Raw genomic sequence first — 21,517 nt, 5'->3', positions numbered from 1 at the left:
ATCCAGCACCGGTAACGACGTCGCAATGTGTAAAGCCTAGAAGCACCGATAAACGATCGCAAAAGCGTCGTAAATCAGTGATCTGTGTAGTGTTGATCATTTCCATAATTTCGCTGCAGTGACAGGTATGATGTTATTCCTTGTTCCTGCGGCAGCACACATCGCTGTGTATGAAGCCGCAGGAGCGAGGAACATCTCCTACCTGCTCCCGCCTGCAATGAGGAAGGAAGGAGGTGGGCGGGATGTTTACGTCCCGCTCATCTCCCCCCCTCCGCTTCTATTGGCCGCCTGCCGTGTGACGTCGCTGTGACGCCGCACGACCCGCCCCCTTAGGAAGGAGGCGGGTCGCCGGCCAGAGCGACGTCACAAGGCAGGTATGGGCATGTGAAGCTGCCGTAGTGATAATGTTCGCTATGGCAGCTATCACAAGATATCGCAGCTGTGACGGGGGCGGGGACTATCGCGCTCGGCATCGCTACAATCGGCTAGCGATGTCGCAGCGTGCAAAGTACCCCTTAGTGCTCGCTCATCACTAGTGGAAAGAGTCCTCCAAGGTCACCCTGTCCCCCTGCACTCCATTCTTCCCTATCTATAGTCTTATAAAGGGTTGCTCTTTGGTTTTCTGGACTATTTTCTTGCATCCGCAGCTGTAGATGTTGGATCATTGGACTTGTTCTCTACATGGTCATGTTGTTCTCTGCAAACACTCATGAGGTTCCTACCGGTGTTTGTCGTTAGCAGACAGCTATATATCCCATAGTTTGCTTTTCCTGCCGCTTGCATGATCCAACTCTGCAGTAATTAGCGGCACCGTCTACCTTGTCACCCCCCGACTGGACGCCCACATGTATCTATTCCATAGAGAAATATACACTCACCATATGCCACCTTCCTTAGAGCCATAATCAGTCCTCTAATGAAGGAGAGCATAGGTAGATGCCGATATCAACTGCAATGGAAAGGTGAATAATTGTGAACATTCATTTCAAATATTATTTCAGCACTTGAGCAGTAAGATAATTAAGCAATTAACAAGTGATGTGAGAGCGACGTGTGCGCTCATAAGTCTGCGATGGAATTATCTGTGCCAGCCGATGAGTATATTCTTTATTCCTATTCATAACCTGGCATCTACTTTGGTATCACTTATAGTCTTTAGTGATGAGCTGGCACTACCATGCTCAGGTGCTCAGTACTGGTAACTAGTGATGAGCGGGCACTACCATGCTCGGGTGCTCAGTACTGGTAACTAGTGATGAGCGGGCACTACCATGCTCAGGTGCTCAGTACTGGTAACTAGTGATGAGCGGACACTACCATGCTCGATTGCTCAGTACTGGTAACTAGTGATGAACGGGCACTACCATGCTCAGGTGCTCAGTACTGGTAACTAGTGATGAGCGGGCACTTCCATGCTCAGGTGCTCAGTACTGGTAACTAGTGATGAGCGGACACTACCATGCTCGGGTGCTCAGTACTGGTAACTAGTGATGAGCGGGCACTACCATGCTCGGGTGCTCAGTACTGGTAACTAGTGATGAGCGGGCACTACCATGCTCGGGTGCTCAGTACTGGTAACTAGTGATGAGCGGGCACTACCATGCTCGGGTGCTCAGTACTGGTAACTAGTGATGAGCGGGCACTACCATGCTCAGGTGCTCAGTACTGGAAACTAGTGATGAGCGGACACTACCATGCTCAGGTGCTCAGTACTGGTAACTAGTGATGAGTGGGCACTACCATGCTCAGGTGCTCAGTACTGGTAACTAGTGATGAGCGGGCACTACCATGCTCAGGTGCTCTGTACTGGTAACTAGTGATGAGCGGGCACTACCATGCTCAGGTGCTCAGTACTGGTAACTAGTGATGAGCGGGCACTACCATGCTCAGGTGCTCAGTACTGGTAACTAGTGATGAGTGGGCACTACCATGCTCAGGTGCTCAGTACTGGTAACTAGTGATGAGCGGGCACTACCATGCTCGGGTGCTCAGTACTGGTAACTAGTGATGAGTGGGCACTACCATGCTCAGTACTGGTAACTAGTGATGAGCGGGCACTACCATGCTCAGGTGCTCTGTACTCGTAACTAGTGATGAGCGGACACTACCATGCTCGGGTGCTCAGTACTGGTAACTAGTGATGAGCAGGCACTACCATGCTCGGGTGCTCTGTACTGGTAACTAGTGATGAGCGGGCACTACCATGCTCAGGTGCTCTGTACTCGTAACTAGTGATGAGCGGGCACTACCATGCTCAGGTGCTCAGTACTGGTAACTAGTGATGAGCAGGCACTACCATGCTCAGGTGCTCAGTACTGGTAACTAGTGATGAGCGGGCACTACCATGCTCGGGTGCTCAGTACTGGTAACTAGTGATGAGCGGGCACTACCATGCTCAGGTGCTCAGTACTGGTAACTAGTGATGAGCAGGCACTACCATGCTCAGGTGCTCAGTACTCATAACTAGTGATGAGCGGGGGCACTACCATGCTCGGGTGCTCAGTACTCATAACTAGTGATGAGTGGGCACTACCATGCTCAGGTGCTCTGTACTCGTAACTAGTGATGAGCGGGCACTACCATGCTCAGGTGCTCAGTACTGGTAACTAGTGATGAGCAGGCACTACCATGCTCAGGTGCTCAGTACTGGTAACTAGTGATGAGCGGGCACTACCATGCTCGGGTGCTCAGTACTGGTAACTAGTGATGAGCGGGCACTACCATGCTCAGGTGCTCAGTACTGGTAACTAGTGATGAGCAGGCACTACCATGCTCAGGTGCTCAGTACTCATAACTAGTGATGAGCGGGCACTACCATGCTCGGGTGCTCAGTACTCATAACTAGTGATGAGTGGGCACTACCATGCTCAGGTACTCGGTACTCGTAACTAGTGATGAGCGGGCACTACCATGCTCAGGTGCTCAGTACTCATAACTAGTGATGAGCGGGCACTACCATGCTCAGGTACTTGGTACTCGTAACTAGTGATGAGCGGGCACTACCATGCTCAGGTGCTCGGTACTCGTAACTAGTGATGAGCGGGCACTACCATGCTCGGGTGCTCAGTACTCATAACTAGTGATGAGTGGGCACTACCATGCTCAGGTACTCGGTACTCGTAACTAGTGATGAGCGGGCACTACCATGCTCAGGTGCTCAGTACTCATAACTAGTGATGAGCGGGCACTACCATGCTCAGGTACTCGGTACTCGTAACTAGTGATGAGCGGGCACTACCATGCTCGGGTGCTCAGTACTGGTAACTAGTGATGAGCGGGCACTACCATGCTCAGGTTCTCAGTACTGGTAACTAGTGATGAGCGGGCACTACCATGCTCGGGTGCTCAGTACTCCTAACTAGTGATGAGCGGGCACTACCATGCTCGGGTGCTCAGTACTGGTAACTAGTGATGAGCGGGCACTACCATGCTCAGGTGCTCAGTACTCATAACTAGTGATGAGCGAACACTACCATGCTCGGGTGCTCGGTACTCGTAACTAGTGATGAGCGAGCACTACCATGCTCGGGTGCTCAGAACTCCTAACTAGTGATGAGCGGGCACTACCATGCTCGGGTGCTCAGTACTGGTAACTAGTGATGAGCGGGCACTACCATGCTCAGGTGCTCAGTACTGGTAACTAGTGATGAGCGGGCACTACCATGCTCAGGTGCTCAGTACTGGTAACTAGTGATGAGCGGGCACTACCATGCTCGGGTGCTCAGTACTCGTAACTAGTGATGAGCGGGCACTACCATGCTCAGGTGCTCAGTACTGGTAACTAGTGATGAGCGGGCACTACCATGCTCGGGTGCTCAGTACTGGTAACTAGTGATGAGCGGGCACTACCATGCTCAGGTGCTCAGTACTGGTAACTAGTGATGAGCAGGCACTACCATGCTCAGGTGCTCAGTACTCATAACTAGTGATGAGCGGGCACTACCATGCTCGGGTGCTCAGTACTCATAACTAGTGATGAGTGGGCACTACCATGCTCAGGTACTCGGTACTCGTAACTAGTGATGAGCGGGCACTACCATGCTCAGGTGCTCAGTACTCATAACTAGTGATGAGCGGGCACTACCATGCTCAGGTACTCGGTACTCGTAACTAGTGATGAGCGGGCACTACCATGCTCAGGTGCTCGGTACTCGTAACTAGTGATGAGCGGGCACTACCATGCTCGGGTGCTCAGTACTGGTAACTAGTGATGAGCGGGCACTACCATGCTCAGGTGCTCAGTACTGGTAACTAGTGATGAGCGGGCACTACCATGCTCGGGTGCTCAGTACTGGTAACTAGTGATGAGCGGGCACTACCATGCTCAGGTGCTCGGTACTCGTAACTAGTGATGAGCGAACACTACCATGCTCGGGTGCTCGGTACTCGTAACTAGTGATGAGCGAGCACTACCATGCTCGGGTGCTCAGAACTCCTAACTAGTGATGAGCGGGCACTACCATGCTCGGGTGCTCAGTACTCGTAACTAGTGATGAGTGGGCACTACCATGCTCGGGTGCTCAGTACTCGTAACTAGTGATGAGCGGACACTACCATGCTCAGGTATTCGGTACTCGTAACTAGTGATGAGCGGGCACTACCATGCTCGGGTGCTCAGTACTGGTAACTAGTGATGAGCGGGCACTACCATGCTCAGCTGATCAGTACTGGTAACTAGTGATGAGCGGGCACTACCATGCTCGGGTGCTCAGTACTGGTAACTAGTGATGAGCGGGCACTACCATGCTCGGGTGCTCAGTACTGGTAACTAGTGATGAGCGGGCACTACCATGCTCAGGTGCTCAGTACTCGTAACTAGTGATGAGCAGGCACTACCATGCTCGGGTGCTCAGTACTTGTAACTAGTGATGAGCGGGCACTACCATGCTCAGGTGCTCAGTACTGGTAACTAGTGATGAGCGGGCACTACCATGCTCGGGTGCTCAGTACTGGTAACTAGTGATGAGCGGGCACTACCATGCTCAGGTGATCAGTACTGGTAACTAGTGATGAGCGGGCACTACCATGCTCGGGTGCTCAGTACTGGTAACTAGTGATGAGCGGGCACTACCATGCTCAGGTGCTCAGTACTCGTAACTAGTGATGAGCAGGCACTACCATGCTCGGGTGCTCAGTACTTGTAACTAGTGATGAGCGGGCACTACCATGCTCAGGTGCTCAGTACTGGTAACTAGTGATGAGCGGGCACTATCATGCTCAGGTACTCGGTACTCGTAACTAGTGATGAGCAGGCACTACCATGCTCGGGTGCTCAGTACTTGTAACTAGTGATGAGCGGGCACTACCATGCTCGGGTGCTCAGTACTGGTAACTAGTGATGAGCGGGCACTACCATGCTCAGGTACTCGGTACTCGTAACTAGTGATGAGCGGGCACTACCATGCTCGGGTGCTCAGTACTCGTAACTAGTGATGAGCGGGCACTACCATGCTCAGGTACTCGGTACTCGTAACTAGTGATGAGCGGGCACTACCATGCTCAGGTACTCGGTACTCGTAACTAGTGATGAGCGTGCACTACCATGCTCAGGTGCTCAGTACTCGTAACTAGTGATGAGCGGGCACTACCATGCTCAGGTGCTCAGTACTCGTAACTAGTGATGAGCGGGCACTACCATGCTCAGGTACTCGATACTCGTAACTAGTGATGAGCGGGCACTACCATGCTCAGGTGCTCAGTACTCGTAACTAGTGATGAGCGGGCACTACCATGCTCAGGTACTCGGTACTCGTAACTAGTGATGAGCGGGCACTACCATGCTCAGGTGCTCAGTACTCGTAACTAGTGATGAGCGGGCACTACCATGCTCAGGTACTCGGTACTCGTAACTAGTGATGAGCGGGCACTACCATGCTCAGGTGCTCAGTACTCGTAACTAGTGATGAGCGGGCACTACCATGCTCGGGTGAGGACATTGCTGCAAGACATTACTTGGGGGGCAATCTGGTCATGGGTCCCCAGAGTAATGAGGTCCAGGCAGTAGATTTGATGGCCCCATTATTATCCGCCATTCAGCATCGTTGATCATATCATTTTTCAGATTGCGGTAACACCTGATAACACCTTATTTTCTTTCCTAATATTAAAATGGAAACTTTCACATCTGAAAGAGAAAGAAGAAAATTGCAAAAACAATATTACATTTCACAAAATATATATTTTAACAAAAAAACTGCTTTCAAAATCTGCTAAAAAAAAAAAGATATTAAAGCACAGAAGAACGAAACGTGTTAATTTACTGTCATGGACGACAGGTCGGCTAATTGCATTTCAGCATTATAGAGCCGGGGACCGATTTATAAATTATTATAATCATGAAAAGTGCTGGAGTTACAGATGGAGAAACACAATAGAAGGTAGATTATCCATCCCTCCCTCCATCCATCCCTCCATCCCTCCATCCCTCCATCCATCCCTCCATCCCTCCATCCTCCATTCCTCCTTCCCTCCCTCCATCCCTCCATCCATCCGTCCATCCCTCCATCCATCCATTCCTCCTTCCCTCCCTCCATCCCTCCATCCCTCCCTCCATCCATCCATCCCTCCATCCATCCATCCATCCCTCCATCCATCCATCCCTCCTTCCCTCCCTCCATCCCTCCATCCATCCCTCCTTCCCTCCCTCCATCTATCCCTCCATACATCCATCCCTCCATCCATCCATCCCTCCATCCATCCATCCCTCCATCCCTCCATCCATCCATCCCTCCCTCCATCCATCCATTCCTCCTTCCCTCCCTCCATCCATCCATTCCTCCTTCCCTCCCTCCATCCCTCCCTCCTTCCCACCCTCCATCCCTCCATCCATCCCTTCATCCATCCATCCCTTCGTCCTCGTTCCCTCCATCCCTCCATCCATCTTTCCCTCCCTCCATCCATCCATCCATCCCTCCTTCCCTCCCTCCATCCCTCCATCCATCCCTCCTTCCCTCCCTCCATCCCTCCATCCATCCCTCCATCCATCCATCCCTCCATCCATCCATCCCTCCATCCATCCATCCCTCCATCCATCCATCCATCCCTCCTTCCCTCCCTCCATCCATCCATTCCTCCTTCCCTCCCTCCATCCCTCCATCCCTCCATCCATCCCTCCTTCCCTCCCTCCATCCCTCCATCCATCAATCCCTCCATCCATCCATCCGTCCCTCCATCCCTCCATCCATCCATCCCTCCATCCTTCCATCCCTCCATCCCTCCATCCTTCCGTCCATCCATCCATCCATCCATCCCTCCATCCCTCCGTCCCTCCATCCCTCCGTCCCTCCATCCATCCATCCATCCCTCCTTCCATCCCTCCATCCCTCCTTCCATCCCTCCATCCATCCATTCCTCCTTCCCTCCCTCCATCCCTCCATCCCTCCGTCCGTCCTTCCCTCCATCCATCCATCCGTCCCTCCATCCCTCATCCATCCATCCCTCCATCCCATCCCTCCATCCTCCATCCTCCATCCTTCCGTCCATCCATCCATCCATCCATCCCTCCATCCCTCCGTCCCTCCATCCCTCCGTCCCTCCATCCATCCATCCATCCCTCCTTCCATCCCTCCATCCCTCCTTCCATCCCTCCATCCATCCATTCCTCCTTCCCTCCCTCCATCCCTCCATCCCTCCGTCCGTCCTTCCCTCCATCCCTCCTTCCATCCATCCATCCCTCCATCCATCCATCCCTCCATCCATCCATCCCTCCATCCCTCCTTCTATCCCTCCATCCATCCATTCCTCCTTCCCTCCCTCCATCCCTCCATCCATTTATCCCTCGATCCATCCCTCCATCCCTCCCTCCATCCCTCCATCCCTCCTTCCATCCCTCCATCCATCCATTCCTCCTTCCCTCCCTCCATCCATTTATCCCTCCTTCCCTCCCTCCATCCCTCCATCCATTTATCCCTCGATCCATCCCTCCATCCCTCCCTCCATCCCTCCATCCCTCCTTCCATCCCTCCATCCCTCCATCTATCCCTCCATCCATCCATTCCTCCTTCCCTCCCTCCATCCCTCCATCCATTTATCCCTCCATCCATCCCTCCATCCATTTATCCCTCCATCCCTCCGTCCCTCCATCCCTCCCTCCATCCCTCCATCCCTCCATCCCTCCTTCCATCCCTCCATCCATCCATTCCTCCTTCCCTCCCTCCATCCCTCCATCCCTCCGTCCGTCCTTCCCTCCATCCCTCCTTCCATCCATCCATCCCTCCATCCATCCATCCCTCCATCCTTCCATCCCTCCATCCCTCCTTCTATCCCTCCATCCATCCATTCCTCCTTCCCTCCCTCCATCCCTCCATCCATTTATCCCTCGATCCATCCCTCCATCCCTCCCTCCATCCATCCATCTATCATCGGCGATAAAACCACTGCTATAGATTAGAGTGACTATATATTGAGTAGTGGACTGAGGTTGTCACGTTCCTGCCCCTGAAGACACCGGTTGCGGTATTGACTTGTAATGTGAATGTCTTGCGTCTTTTGTAAATATTGGGATGTAATGTATCGTGTGAATTGTCTTGTGATGTTCCTGTGTAATGTAAGGTATAATACGGTATAGTTCTTAGCATGTAATGTATATGTAGCAATGATAGATAAGGTATAGCAGTATTGTATGTAGGAATATAATGTTTATTAAGAAAGTTGCTGGACTACAGGGGCAGAAGTAGTTAAGTGTTACGACTAGCCCACCCTGGGAGGGGTCTGCTGATAGGGAAAGTGATGGTTCATTATAGAAAGAGGCAGTGAAGACCTAGTGAGCAAACGTGACAGACGTTGTGAAGGTCACATACGGTGGGTGGATTGTGATAATGAAGGAAAGGACACAGAAGGCAAGACTGTCACGGATGTGTCTGGACCTTCAGGTACTGCCACTGGCATCAAGTGCAGAAGGGCCCGGTGATCGTCCAGACGTTAATGGACGCTGTCCCTTTACGGGCTTGATTTAGGTGTTTTTTTCTGTTCCTTGCCAGGTTGGAGGAGCCTTTCCTCCAGCTGGTAATTAAGGGCCTTTATAAGGTTGGGCCTCTCACTCCTCCAGTGCGGGTTATACTCTTCACTTGGAGAAGTTGCTTGCTCCGGAGTGCATGTGGCTTCAGACTACTGTTACTGTACATTCTGAAGATTCCCTCTCAAAGATAAGTTGTTGCTTTTCCCTTTTTGATGGTTATTTTTGTGTTTGTTTTCCCCCCCGTGGATTAGTGGGTGGTGGGATTTAGTCCTAGGTTCTGGCTAGGAGACAGCGGCACGTTGGCGGGCCACACCTCCTAACCCTTATAGGTACCTGTGGTTTGAGGGTTAGCGCAGGGCCCCCCAGTGTCAGGGTCAGCGCAGGAGCCCTTGGTTCCCACCCCCCTCTTTGTGTGACAGCCTCCCTTATTCCCTAGAGTACACTGGCTGAGTGTCTCTCCCCACACCCAGCATGACAAAAGTAGTGTAATCAAAAGTGGCTGGAGACATAGAGTGTGAACAGCATTGTAACTAAGGACCAATACTCAAATGAAGTGGCCTCAGATGGTCGAAGCTGGAGGATGGACCCTAGCAACCAGGCCCCTTAACTGGCAAGGAACTGGGTGATTTCAACTGCTGCAAAGTGAGTTGATACACACGGCACTTCTGGGGTGGTGCTCAAGTAGGGTCCAAAACCTTCTCAAGGAAATGTAGAAACTTGGCACTCAAAATAAATGTGAATAGTGGTCTTTTATTGAGAAGAACTTGTAAGACCAGCACAAGCACAAACGTTTCGGTCAAAGACCTTCATCCGTGTGCGTGCAGGGGGTCCTCAGAAGGTACGGCAACTGGCATAGTCAGGTATGACGCGGTGTCCACCGCTGTCTATGTGGCAATGTCGTCTATGCTGTCTATGTGGCACATACCACGTCATAACACTCTTTGTATAGCTACACCACTTCAGGCCATGGTTAGGGTGAGATTGCTCCTTAGGGAGAGCACAGTCCCGGAGCCAGTCTAGAGGTGGGGTTAGTTAGTGGGTGGACACTTAGAACGGAGTGCAGAAAGAGTTGGAAAATGAGGGCAAAGGATGTAAGGAGGAGAGAGGTCATAAGGACTGGAGCCGGTGGAGCTCGTTCTAGGACAAGGAGGAAGAAAGAAAGGAAGAAGGGGTCCAGAGTCAAGGGCAGTGAGAGATCCACCCGTGGTCTCACATCCACATCTGACGCACCAGTGTGGAGGGACTAGGCTGCAAAGGGGACCAGCCCCTAAGGGTGCTTTACACGCTACGACATCGCTAGCTATAGCTAGCGATGTCGTGCGCGATTGCACCCGCCCCCGTCGTACGTGCTATATGTGGTGATCGCTGCCGTAGTGAACATTATCGCTACGGCAGCGTCACACGCACATCCCTTGTCAGCGACGTTGCTGTGACCGCCGAACAATTTCTCCTTCAAGGGCAAGTTGCGTTCGGCGTCATAGCGTTGTCACTGCGGCGTCACTAAGTGGCTGGCCAATAGAAGCGGAGGGGCGGAGATGAGCGGGCCAAACATCCCGCCCACCTCCTTCCTTCCTCATTGCCGGCAGGATGGAGGTAAGGAGATGTTCATTGCTCTTGCGGTGTCACACATAGCGATGTGTGATGCCGCAGGAACGAGGAACAACATCGCTACTTACCTGACAACGATTTTTTGTAATTAAACGACCTCTCCAAAACAAATGATTTTTGTCTTTTTTGCAATCGCTTTAGGTCGCTCCAGCCTGTCACACGCTGTGATGTCGCTAACGACGCCGGATGTGCGTCACAAACACCGTGACGCCGACGTTAATTCGTTAGCGATGTCGCAGCGTGTAAAGCCCCCTCTAGACTAGTGGAGAACAACCAGGATCAGCTAGCAAACCGGAGGCTGAGGTATCTTTATGTGCCGAAGCCGTAGCACCATACAAATCCGTCAGAAAAGTGACCACAGAGGGCAAGGGAACAAGGGCAGAAGAGCCTCCCTAGCAAGGCCAGTGGACACCGGCTCGGGGCACTGTGTGTGAGGCGCAGGGCAGGAGGACGAAGCCAGCGCAGGAAGACGACCAGGAAAGGGATACAGAAAGGGACACCGGTTCGGTGCCTCCAAATTGTCAGGGGATCGTCTGGATCCCTTCACCGCAGGACTCAGCAACCCAAGGATGGTGTTTGACCGGCCGGCTGAGATAACCTGGAACTGCCAATTGTGAGTAAAAGAACTAATGACTGCATCCCGCTGTGTCCTGGAATCATTGTCTGCACCGCCAGCCCCGCGCTGTTCAAACACTTCATCGGCTAATAACTGCCTACGTCTGCCCTGGGGCCAAGCTCTGCCTGTGGGGGCTGTACCATCTTAGCTGCGCCACCATCTGCCCCAGCGGTCCCATCCAGCAGCATCAGCTATATCTGGCTGAAGACCACAAGTGGTGTCACGACTTATCCCCTGTAAATAAATCCCCATTTTAAACGACACCGCCAGGGTCACGGAGTTGGGCCCTGCCGCCGTGACCTCCTCCCCTGGGCGTGTCAAGATCACCTCCTAACACTAAACTGGGTCTGATCCCTGCACTCTCTAACATCCCTAGACGGGTCCATCATGTGCCTAGGCCCTGGCTGGCCCTGAAATCACCCTGACTAGTGTGAAGGTCAGCGAAACACTAGTCTCACTACTGCAATAAAACAACGTGAGGAAGGTAAGACAAATTGGTGGGGAAAGACACAACAGATAGCATTCTTCAGCTTCTCCCGCTTCTCCCGCAGGAAACTTCTCAGTTGCAACAGAAGTGAACACCTCAGCTTCTCCAGAGACAGGTTCCTTCAAAGTGGTCAGTATAGAAGAACTACAGTATAACTGGCATGGAGTAAAGCCAGGAGTGGGTAAATATAGTGGATGGAAGTGATGATAAGATGCTGCAGCTGTGATTAAGTCTATGAGTAATATAAAGGGTGCTTTCCACGCAGCGACATTGCTAGCGATCTCGTTAGTGATGTGACAGGCAAATCGTATGTGCGATCTGGCGTGTTACATCGCTAACGAGATCGCGAGCGATGTCGCAGCGTGTAAAGCAGCCTTTAGCCAGAAGGGAAATGGGTCGTTAACCCCTTCAGCGCCAAATTAAAGTTAATCCACTCCATTACATGATAACAGTCAAGTTTGGCTCTATGGAGGTCCTGTGATCAATTAACCATTGAGATCTCCTGATTCACGATCCCCCAGTGGTAACAAACGTCTGACAGCCCCCTATGATCTGCTGCATGGTGATATTGTCGCCATCTGAGCCCCCAAACAGCAATAGTGAATTCTTTGTCACCCCTTTATGACTCCACAAAACAATAATGGCTTGTCTATGCCTACATTTGGTAATAGTGACCCCACACAGTAATGGTGTCTCCTTTGTGCCCCTACTCTTCAAAAATGCTCCTATATGGTAATAGTACCTGTCCTTGTACGTCCATATTGTAATAGTGCCTGGTTTTAGCCTCCACAAGGTAATAGTGCCTTCTCTGTACCTCCACACAGTAAAAATGCTTTCCTTGTGCCTTCACACAGTAAAAGTGCACCCATAAGCTCCAAATGTATATAGTGCTTCAATATGATTATTGCCTCTTCTGTGCTCCCAGACAATATGACCCTCATTATTTCCACTAGAACATTTTCATCCATGCCCCATTTCTAAAAAAGCAATAAAAAAATAATCTCACCTCTCTTTCCTTCTACGAAGAATGGTAACCGGTGCTGTTCTGTTTTTTTCCGCTATTCGGCCTGCGGTTCGATGCAGGCAGTGTGACGCCCTGGACCCCAGGGGTCACAGGTAACAACACCTACCACATTACACACACACCCACCCACCCCTTGTGAGGACTCACCCGCCACCCGAAAGGGAGACCTGATGCCTCCCTCAGGGCAAGTAGGGCACACCAGGTGGGTGGAGTCAGGTGGAAAGACACGCCCACCGAGGAGACTACCGTCCTGAGGCAGGAAGTACAGTTGGTTTGGAGTTGAGAGTTGGGAGTCGAGTTGTACAGTGACAGTGAGAGGAGCGGAGTTGTAGAGCTGTCAGGGACCCGGGTAGGAGCCTGGGACCCTTGAACCGTCAGGCAGGCAGACGGTGGTGGCCACCTGCAGGAGTACCAGTACAGCAACCGGCAGAACCGTAGGGACCGGGCCAGGGTTGGAGCCCGCTGGCCCTGAACCGGGGAGTCAACCGTGTACCGGAGCACCAGAAACCGGGTACTCAGACCCCGTCCTAGCTTAGAAGCCACTGAGTATAGGCAAATTAACTGATTGCAGGCTGGACCTCACGGGTTCATCCTCAACCAAAGTCCCGAAAGAAGGCAAAAGCCCACCGATACCGGGTGAGAGCCACCGCCAAGGGCCAAACATCTGATGGGCCAGCGCCTGCGGGCAACCAAGGGCTCCTCCGGGGAGCGGGCTACCACTGTCCAGGCAGGGGAGCCGAAAAACCACAACAAGAGGTGCAAGGGAAAGGGGCCACCATCAACCTCACAAGGGGACACAAGCAGCCGGCTGCGGGACCCGACCATACCCGAACTTTGGTTTACCAGAGACTCTGAGTGTGAATTAATCGTGAGTACACCAGTGCCATCCGGGCACGACACTGCACCGCAGCACGGCACCCTGCACCCTGACAACAACACCATCGCCAGTCGTCCCCACCGGGCCCCGGGACACACCGCCCCTACCCACGGAGGGGCTAACATCTAAGCTGCGGCCGCAACACCGATCCCGGACGAGCCCACCTTCACTCCAGCTGCAGCGGTGGTGCATCCCGTCACCATGACCCGTGGGTGGCGTCACGACCCATTAGACGACAACGCGGCCCTCCCCGGCTGCGCGCCTCGTCCCTCACCACCACCACCCTACTGCCTCCCCCTTAACAGAGCGACGTGGCCCCCGGTCGTGCCACCGACAAGCTGAGCGACTCGGCCCAAGCAGCGGAGAAGCGGCCGGGCCACACTCAGGGCGGTACAGCAGCACAATGAAGTGACATCATGGTGCATCCGGTTCCCCTACAGGACTCTGTTAAGCCGCAGTCCTAATACAGCCTGGTGACTACTGGAGAAAGTGATGGTGGAAGGAGCCTATCACTCTCTGCTCCACCATAGTATTGAACTGTATTTTGAGGACGTGAATACAGTTGAAGAGTCCCCCAGTCGGAGAGTTTTCCCAAGTCTTATAGGATGATTTATGGGATCCTCCCGGACATTGTGGAACGTTGTGGAACAATTTGCAACTATGGAATGTCAGGTAGGCTCTGTTCTGTTTGGTTTCCCTTGAGATATTTGTAATTTTGATGCGAAGGACAATATTGTACGCTATGTTATTATTCGTTCAGCAAGGAAAAAAGAAAATGCACTGGATGGCGGCACCACACTGCAAACAGGAGGAGGTGTACTTACAGGGGTCCTGTGGAGTCTATGTCCTGTGGGGACCGGTGGTGCTCACTCCGTGTGTAGTCCCAGGATTATATGAAGATTCCAAGAAAGGAAGAAGTCACGGGGCACTCAGCCATCAGTCCAAGGTTTATTGTTCCATGAGAAGCAACATGAACAAATAACAGCCGACTAGGCGCTTCCACGGGTCCACTTAGCTAAGTGAGCCAGTGGAAGCGCCTAGTCGGTGTGAAACGGCCGTCATCCGTTGAGCTCTCCCTCACCGCTCCCCCTCTCTTGCTGTTATTTGTTCATGGTACTTCCCATGGAACAATAAACCTTGGACTGAAGGCTGAGTGCCCCGGGACTATGCTATTATTGTTTGCAAAAATGCAAGTCAAGAATTAGTGATGGGAAAAAGTAGGGTAGTTGGTAGCAACAAACCAGATTTCTCCAATGGGCCTCTAAAATGAGCGATGGAATCAGTATCTGCTTTACTTTTTTTTTGCATGATTTTGTCATTTGTACCGCAGGATAAAAACCATGCAGAGGAAGCCCAAGCACTACAGTCAGAACCAGTTGGATTTTTTTCGGACTTGGTTGGTGGGGTCCTGCATTTCTCAATGGGACCCTATTTTTTTGCATTAGGCAGCAATGTAGCCATGGCATACAGCGTTCTTTGGTTGTTCAACTGTAGCTCCCCTGAACCTGTCAGGGCACTACAAGGTACTGCATCCTGTAAAAGATGCAGGGCCAACCCCCAGGGACCTGGAAGACCAGTGCCGGTAACATTAAAACACATATGCATCCCCAGTTTCCCTCTCCCAAGCATGGATGACTGACTAGTTTGGGGCCCAATGGATGGCAACCCAGGGGTGGAGCCAATCGAGTCCACTAGACGACAACCGGGGGGTGGGGAGAGACAACAGGACAGTTTGTAGTGACCGTTGTAAAGGATGGACATGTCTAGAGACGGGGTCGTGTAGCAGTGACCTAGTAGTGAAGGAGAGTGGTTGCCATGGAGAGTGCGGCGAAGTGTGAATGCTTCAGCCTACCTCACAAATACCTGCAAAGTGAGTGGACCATCCAGGACCTCACTGACTAAAGAATCCGGGGGCATCAGCAGTAACGAGAGAGCCAGGGACCAGAACAGAACACCGACCCTACAGGGTTCACACTGCCCACCATACAGATCAGAGACTGAACAACAAACAGAAGGAGACCCCGAGATGCTCCAAGCCACGGGGTTCCACCAACCAGTGAGAAGTGCAGGGGAAAGAAGCCACCAGGTTACCACACCGGCACTGGGACAAAAGGGACCAGGGGTCAAAACCAGCTGTCCTCAGTGAACCAGCTTTACCACCACTGTGAGTAAACACCAGTTGCACTGCATTCCCATCGTGTGCTCTCCCTTCTTTCCATGCTGAACTCAAACATCTACTCCCTGGGGCTCGGCCCTACTTGCGGAGGGCCCAACAACCAGGCTGCCATCACCACCAGCTCCAGTGGCCACAAATCGTGCAGCGGCGGGTTTATCTACCTAGCCACAACCCACATGTGGCGTCATGACATAAACTCTCTAATCTCCCCTGTATATAAACCCTTTACAAGCGACCCTCAGAGTCACGGAACCGGGCATCAGCCATTACACACCCGTGACACAACATGCCCGTACACATACGGCCTGGGACCGAGTTCCCCATAGCCCTGGGTGGCACAGAACCTGTGCCACGGCCAAAGTGGACATGCAACCCAAACCCAAGTCAATAGATTACTTTTTCTTGCAGGTGATTTGGGGACCTGATGGTCACTGGATCCAGGTGGATTGGAGATTTTCATGTCGCCTTGCGTAAATAATTATCAGTGACCCCATGGAGATACAGATCCTGATAAAGAGAGCGTGTAGCCCCTGCTGATCCAGGGTTGTTACATTACAGTGGGGCTAATGTGGGCGATTTCTCCTCTTAATCTGGAGATCAATGACTTGTTTGTTTTGCTAACGAGTTATTCGAAGATAATGAAGAGAGTGAATGGATAGGAAAGCTGAATGCACTTGTGTATCATGTTGCAGAACATCATGGAGATGTTCTTCCTCAGAAGTATTGCTTCTAGGAGAAATTACTGTATCTCTCACATATATAGGCATGTATATGCCATTGTTTGCAGCTGGTGCTCCAAAAGACAAAGGCTTGTGTTGGAAATCTGCCCCTCGAATATGCACTTGGATGTCAGGACTCTGTCTAATGATGGAGCATCACGTACACGAAACCAGCCTGCAACTGTTAGTTTCTTGGTTGGATTCCAGTGGCATCTGACTTCATGCAGGTATCATATGGGGTCATGCAAACTGCCTAGAGGTCTGTAACCTATAAAGAATAGCGTATATTATAATAACATGATGGAGCTAGCTTCTAGGACCACACCTCAGAGCAGCTCAACTCGGGAACAAGGCTAGACAAGTAGTATCCCCCCCCCCCTTCCCCGTTATTTCACCAAAATCCTATTCTAAGTGGGGCGGAGGAACACCATACTGTTAATATGGTGACTCTATGGAGGCTTCAAACTGTGGGTATATACCATAACAGGTGTCGCCAACATTTGCCCAGGTCTCCAGATGGTGAATTGTGAGAGTACTCCATCATACAAGACCAGGTCTGGATGCCATATAATGGCCTTTAGGCATTAGAGATAATTTAAGTATGGTAGGCTGGATACAGGATGATACGACTTGTCAGAGAAGGTGCTTGAAGCTGGATGTGACGGTGTGGTGTGAGAGCTGGATGCAAGAATATGTAATTGGGAAATTATGGGAACCCCTGGATCTTGGTATACTGCCTTGGTGTTATTTCTGTGGAAAAGCTTTGGCTGTCAATGTATTGGTAATGGGGGTTCTGGGTGTCACAACTGTGAGGGGGGTTGGAGATGGTTGTGGCTCGTGACTCTCAGTAAGAGCGAAATGTGTCTCTCAATGCCAGAAAGGTTAGGGACCACTGCACCATAATGTGTAAAGGTATAATAGGAATACTGTGTGGAAGACACTGTGGGATCATGATAATATATGGGGAGCACTGTGGGATCATGATAATATATGGGGAGCACTGTGGCGTCATGATAATGTGGGGGGGGGCACTGTGGGGCCATGATAATGTGTGGAGAGAACTATAGGGTCATCATAATGTGGGGGGCACTGTAGGGTCATCATAATGTGTGGTTTAGGACTGTATCGTCATCATAATGTGTAGGAAGCACTGTGGGGTCATCATAATGTGTAAGAAGCACTGTAGGGTCATGATAATGTGTGGGAAGGACTGTATCATCATCATAATGTGTGGGAAGCACTGTGGGGTCATAATAATGTGTGGGGAGCACTGTAGGGTCATGATATTGTGTGGGGAGAACTGTAGGGTCATGATATTGTGTGGGAAGGACTGTATCATCATTATAATGCGTGGGAAGCACTGTGGGGTCATGATAATGTGTGGGGAGCACTGTAGGGTCATGATAATGTGTGGGGAGCACTGTAGGGTCATGATATTGTGTGGTTTAGGACTGTATCATAATCATAATGTGTAGGAAGCACTGTGGGGTCATGATAATATATGGGGAGCACTGTAGGGTCATGATATTGTGTGGGGAGCACTGTGGGGTCATAATAATATGTGGGGAGCACTGTAGGGTCATGATATTGCGTGGTTTAGGACTGTATCATCATCATAATGAGTGGGAAGCACTGTGGGGTCATGATAATGTGTGGGGAGCACTGTGGGGTCATGATAATATGTGGGGTGCACTGTAGGGTCATGATATTGTGTTGTTTAGGACTGTATCGTCATCATAATGTGTGGGAAGCACTGTGGGGTCATGATAATGTGTGGGGAGCACTGTGGGGTCATGATAATGTGTGGGGAGCACTGTAGGGTCATGATGAAGTGTGGGGAGCATTGTAGGGTCATGATAATATGTGTAGAGCACGTGAGAGGTCATGATAATGTGTGGGCAGGATTGTATCATCATCATGATATGTAGGGGGTGCACTGCGGAATTGGCTATCAAAGTGGCCACTGGACCATTTTTTGATCAAGTCTACTATGCACTTATCACGTAAGATTCAGATGTCCACTGACCTTCGTCCGATCTTGGACAGCAATGGACGGACAGGCCAGGGTTTACCGTCCTACGCATGACAGCCTCCAAGAAATATAAGAAGTTGTCCTGCTCGGGTCAGGAGAGATCTGGCCGGTCCGGCTCGGACGGACTATTGTCACAGACATCTGAATGAGCCTTAAGAAATCACGATGCAGGACATGAAATGCAAGAAGTCTTCCCGGAGCCCGGGCCTTAGAATGAGGAGACTCTCGCATAGCCGTTATGCATTCCAGTATCGATTCTCCTTGTCGTTCACACCACAAATAAAGCTGTTTAATTTTCTAGATTTCCTCCCATTTGCTAGTCATTATTAGTATGTGTTTAATCAACAGTTATTTGGCTTAGCAAATGATGTTCCTGAGTGTCTGCTGAGCGCCGTGCTGACATCTGGTGGCCATCAAGGACTTGATGAACATTTCTATTAAGTCCCATAAAGTCTGCAGAATGCAGGCAGAATCACAATCTGCAACGCCGGAGCGAAATGAGGATCGTGTAAATCTACGTCTAGGACATCAACATGATATGACGTAGCCGAGCAATACGCCATGTTATGATAGGAGCAGCCCTTAGATTTTACCAAGAGTCAAAGTCCTCCCTTATCCATAGAAGACACCTTCCTGATCACTGGAGGTCTGACAGGAGAAATCCACACTGATATGAAAAACAGAGTGGTGGTCTTGCTCAGGTACCCTCAACTCTTTTCATCCTCTATGGCAGACCTGGGAAAAGTGTGGCAGTGGGCCACGTCCAGCTCTTTGACCGTTCCAGTCTAGTCTGCAGACTGAGACAGCCGAAGAGCTAAAAACAGTGGCCTGTAGGCCTCACCGTGCCCTCCACTGCCGACGTCCTGATGTCACCGCTATCTGCATCCATACGATTCAGATAGTGGTGAATACATTGGTGGAGGACGGAGGCAATGGCTCCTTCTTCACTAATGACTGTGTGCGACTGAGACAGTGGACACGATGACCTCACATCATCATGTCTGCTGAGCAGAGTCCTTGCCCTGAAAAGCGCAGAGCCGGGGGGAGAATATTATTAGGGAGCTATGAGAGGGGGGCTCATACTGTATATATAGAACTATGTGGGGGCTTTTTCCATATATAGGAGTGCTATACTGGGGCTCATACTTTATATAGCGGATTATGTGGGGGCTCATACTTTATATAGGAGGTTATGTGGGGGCTTGTACTGTATATAGGAGGTCTATATTGGGGTTCATACCTTAGTTAGGGGACTATGTGGGGGCTCATATTGTATATTGGAGGGCTATATACAGGCCTATATTGTATATAGGAGGGCTATGTGGAGGCTCATACTTTGTATATGGGACTGTGGGGGATCATATTGTATATTGGAGGGCTATATAGAGGCTTATATTTTATATAGGAGGGCTACATGGAGGCTCATACTTTGTATACGTGACTATGTGGGGGCTTATAGTATAAATTGTAGGGCTATATGGTAGTTCATACTGTATATAGGGGACTACATAAGGGTTCATACTGTACAAGGGAGACAATGTTACGGTTCATACTGTACATAGAAAAGCTATGTGGCAGCTTGTACTGTATGTAGACTCCTATGAGAGGGTTCATATTGTATATAGGAGCTATGTGGGGGCTCATACTGTATATAGAGGCTAGGTGGGGGCTCATACTGTATATAGGGGCTAGGTGGGGGCTCATACTGTATATAGGGGCTAGGTGGGGGCTCATACTATATTCAAAGGGTTATGTGGGGGCTCATACTGTTTATAGGAGGCTATGTGAAGGGGTCAGACTGTGTATAGGGGGTTTTGTGGGGGCTCATACTGTACATAGGGGATTTTCTGTGGGCTCATTCTTTTTGTAGGGGAGCTATGTGGGGCTCATACTGTATATAGGAGGGCTATGTGGATCCTTATACTGTATATAGGAGGGCTATGTGGATCTTTATACTGTATATATGGGGGCTATGTGGGGGCTTATACTGTATATAGGTCTATATTAGGGCTCATACTTTATATAGGAGACAATGTGGGGGCTCATATTGTATATTGGAGGGCTATATAGAGGCTTATACTGTATATAGGAGGGCTATGTTGAGGCTCATACATTGTATGTGAGAACTCATAGTGTAAATTGGAGGGCTATATGGTAGTTCATACTGTATATAGGAGGCTATGTGGAGGCTTATACTGTATATAGGAGGGCTATATGGATCCCTATACTGTGTATAGGAGGGCTATGTTGAGGCTCATACATTGTATGTGAGAACTCAGTGTATATTGGAGGGCTATTTGGTAGTTCATAGTGTATATAGGAGGCTATGTGGAGGCTTATACTGTATATAGGAGGGCTATATGGATCCCTATACTGTATATAGGAGGGCTATGTTGAGGCTCATACATTGTATGTGAGAACTCAGTGTATATTGGAGGGCTATTTGGTAGTTCATAGTGTATATAGGAGGCTATGTGGAGGCTTATACTGTATATAGGAGGCTATGTGGAGGCTTATACTGTATATAGGAGGGCTATATGGATCCCTATACTGTGTATAGGAGGGCTATGTTGAGGCTCATACATTGTATGTGAGAACTCAGTGTATATTGGAGGGCTATTTGGTAGTTCATAGTGTATATAGGAGGCTATGTGGAGGCTTATACTGTATATAGGAGGGCTATATGGATCCCTATACTGTATATAGGAGGGCTATGTTGAGGGTCATACATTGTATGTGAGAACTCAGTGTATATTGGAGGGCTATTTGGTAGTTCATAGTGCATATAGGAGGCTATGTGGAGGCTTATATTGTATATAGGAGGCTATGTGGAGGCTTATACTGTATATAGGAGGGCTATATGGATCCCTATACTGTATATAGGAGGGCTATGTGGATCCCTGTACTGTATATAGGAGGGCTATATGGAGGCTCATACTTTGTATAAGGGACTATGTGAGGGCTCATAGTGTAAATAGGAGGGCTATATGGTAGCTTGTACTGTATATAGGGGACTATATGA

The sequence above is a fragment of the Anomaloglossus baeobatrachus genome, chromosome 8, assembly GCF_048569485.1.
Source record: "Anomaloglossus baeobatrachus isolate aAnoBae1 chromosome 8, aAnoBae1.hap1, whole genome shotgun sequence".
Lineage (NCBI taxonomy): Eukaryota > Metazoa > Chordata > Amphibia > Anura > Aromobatidae > Anomaloglossus > Anomaloglossus baeobatrachus.
Note: the sequence above shows the minus strand (reverse complement) of the source record.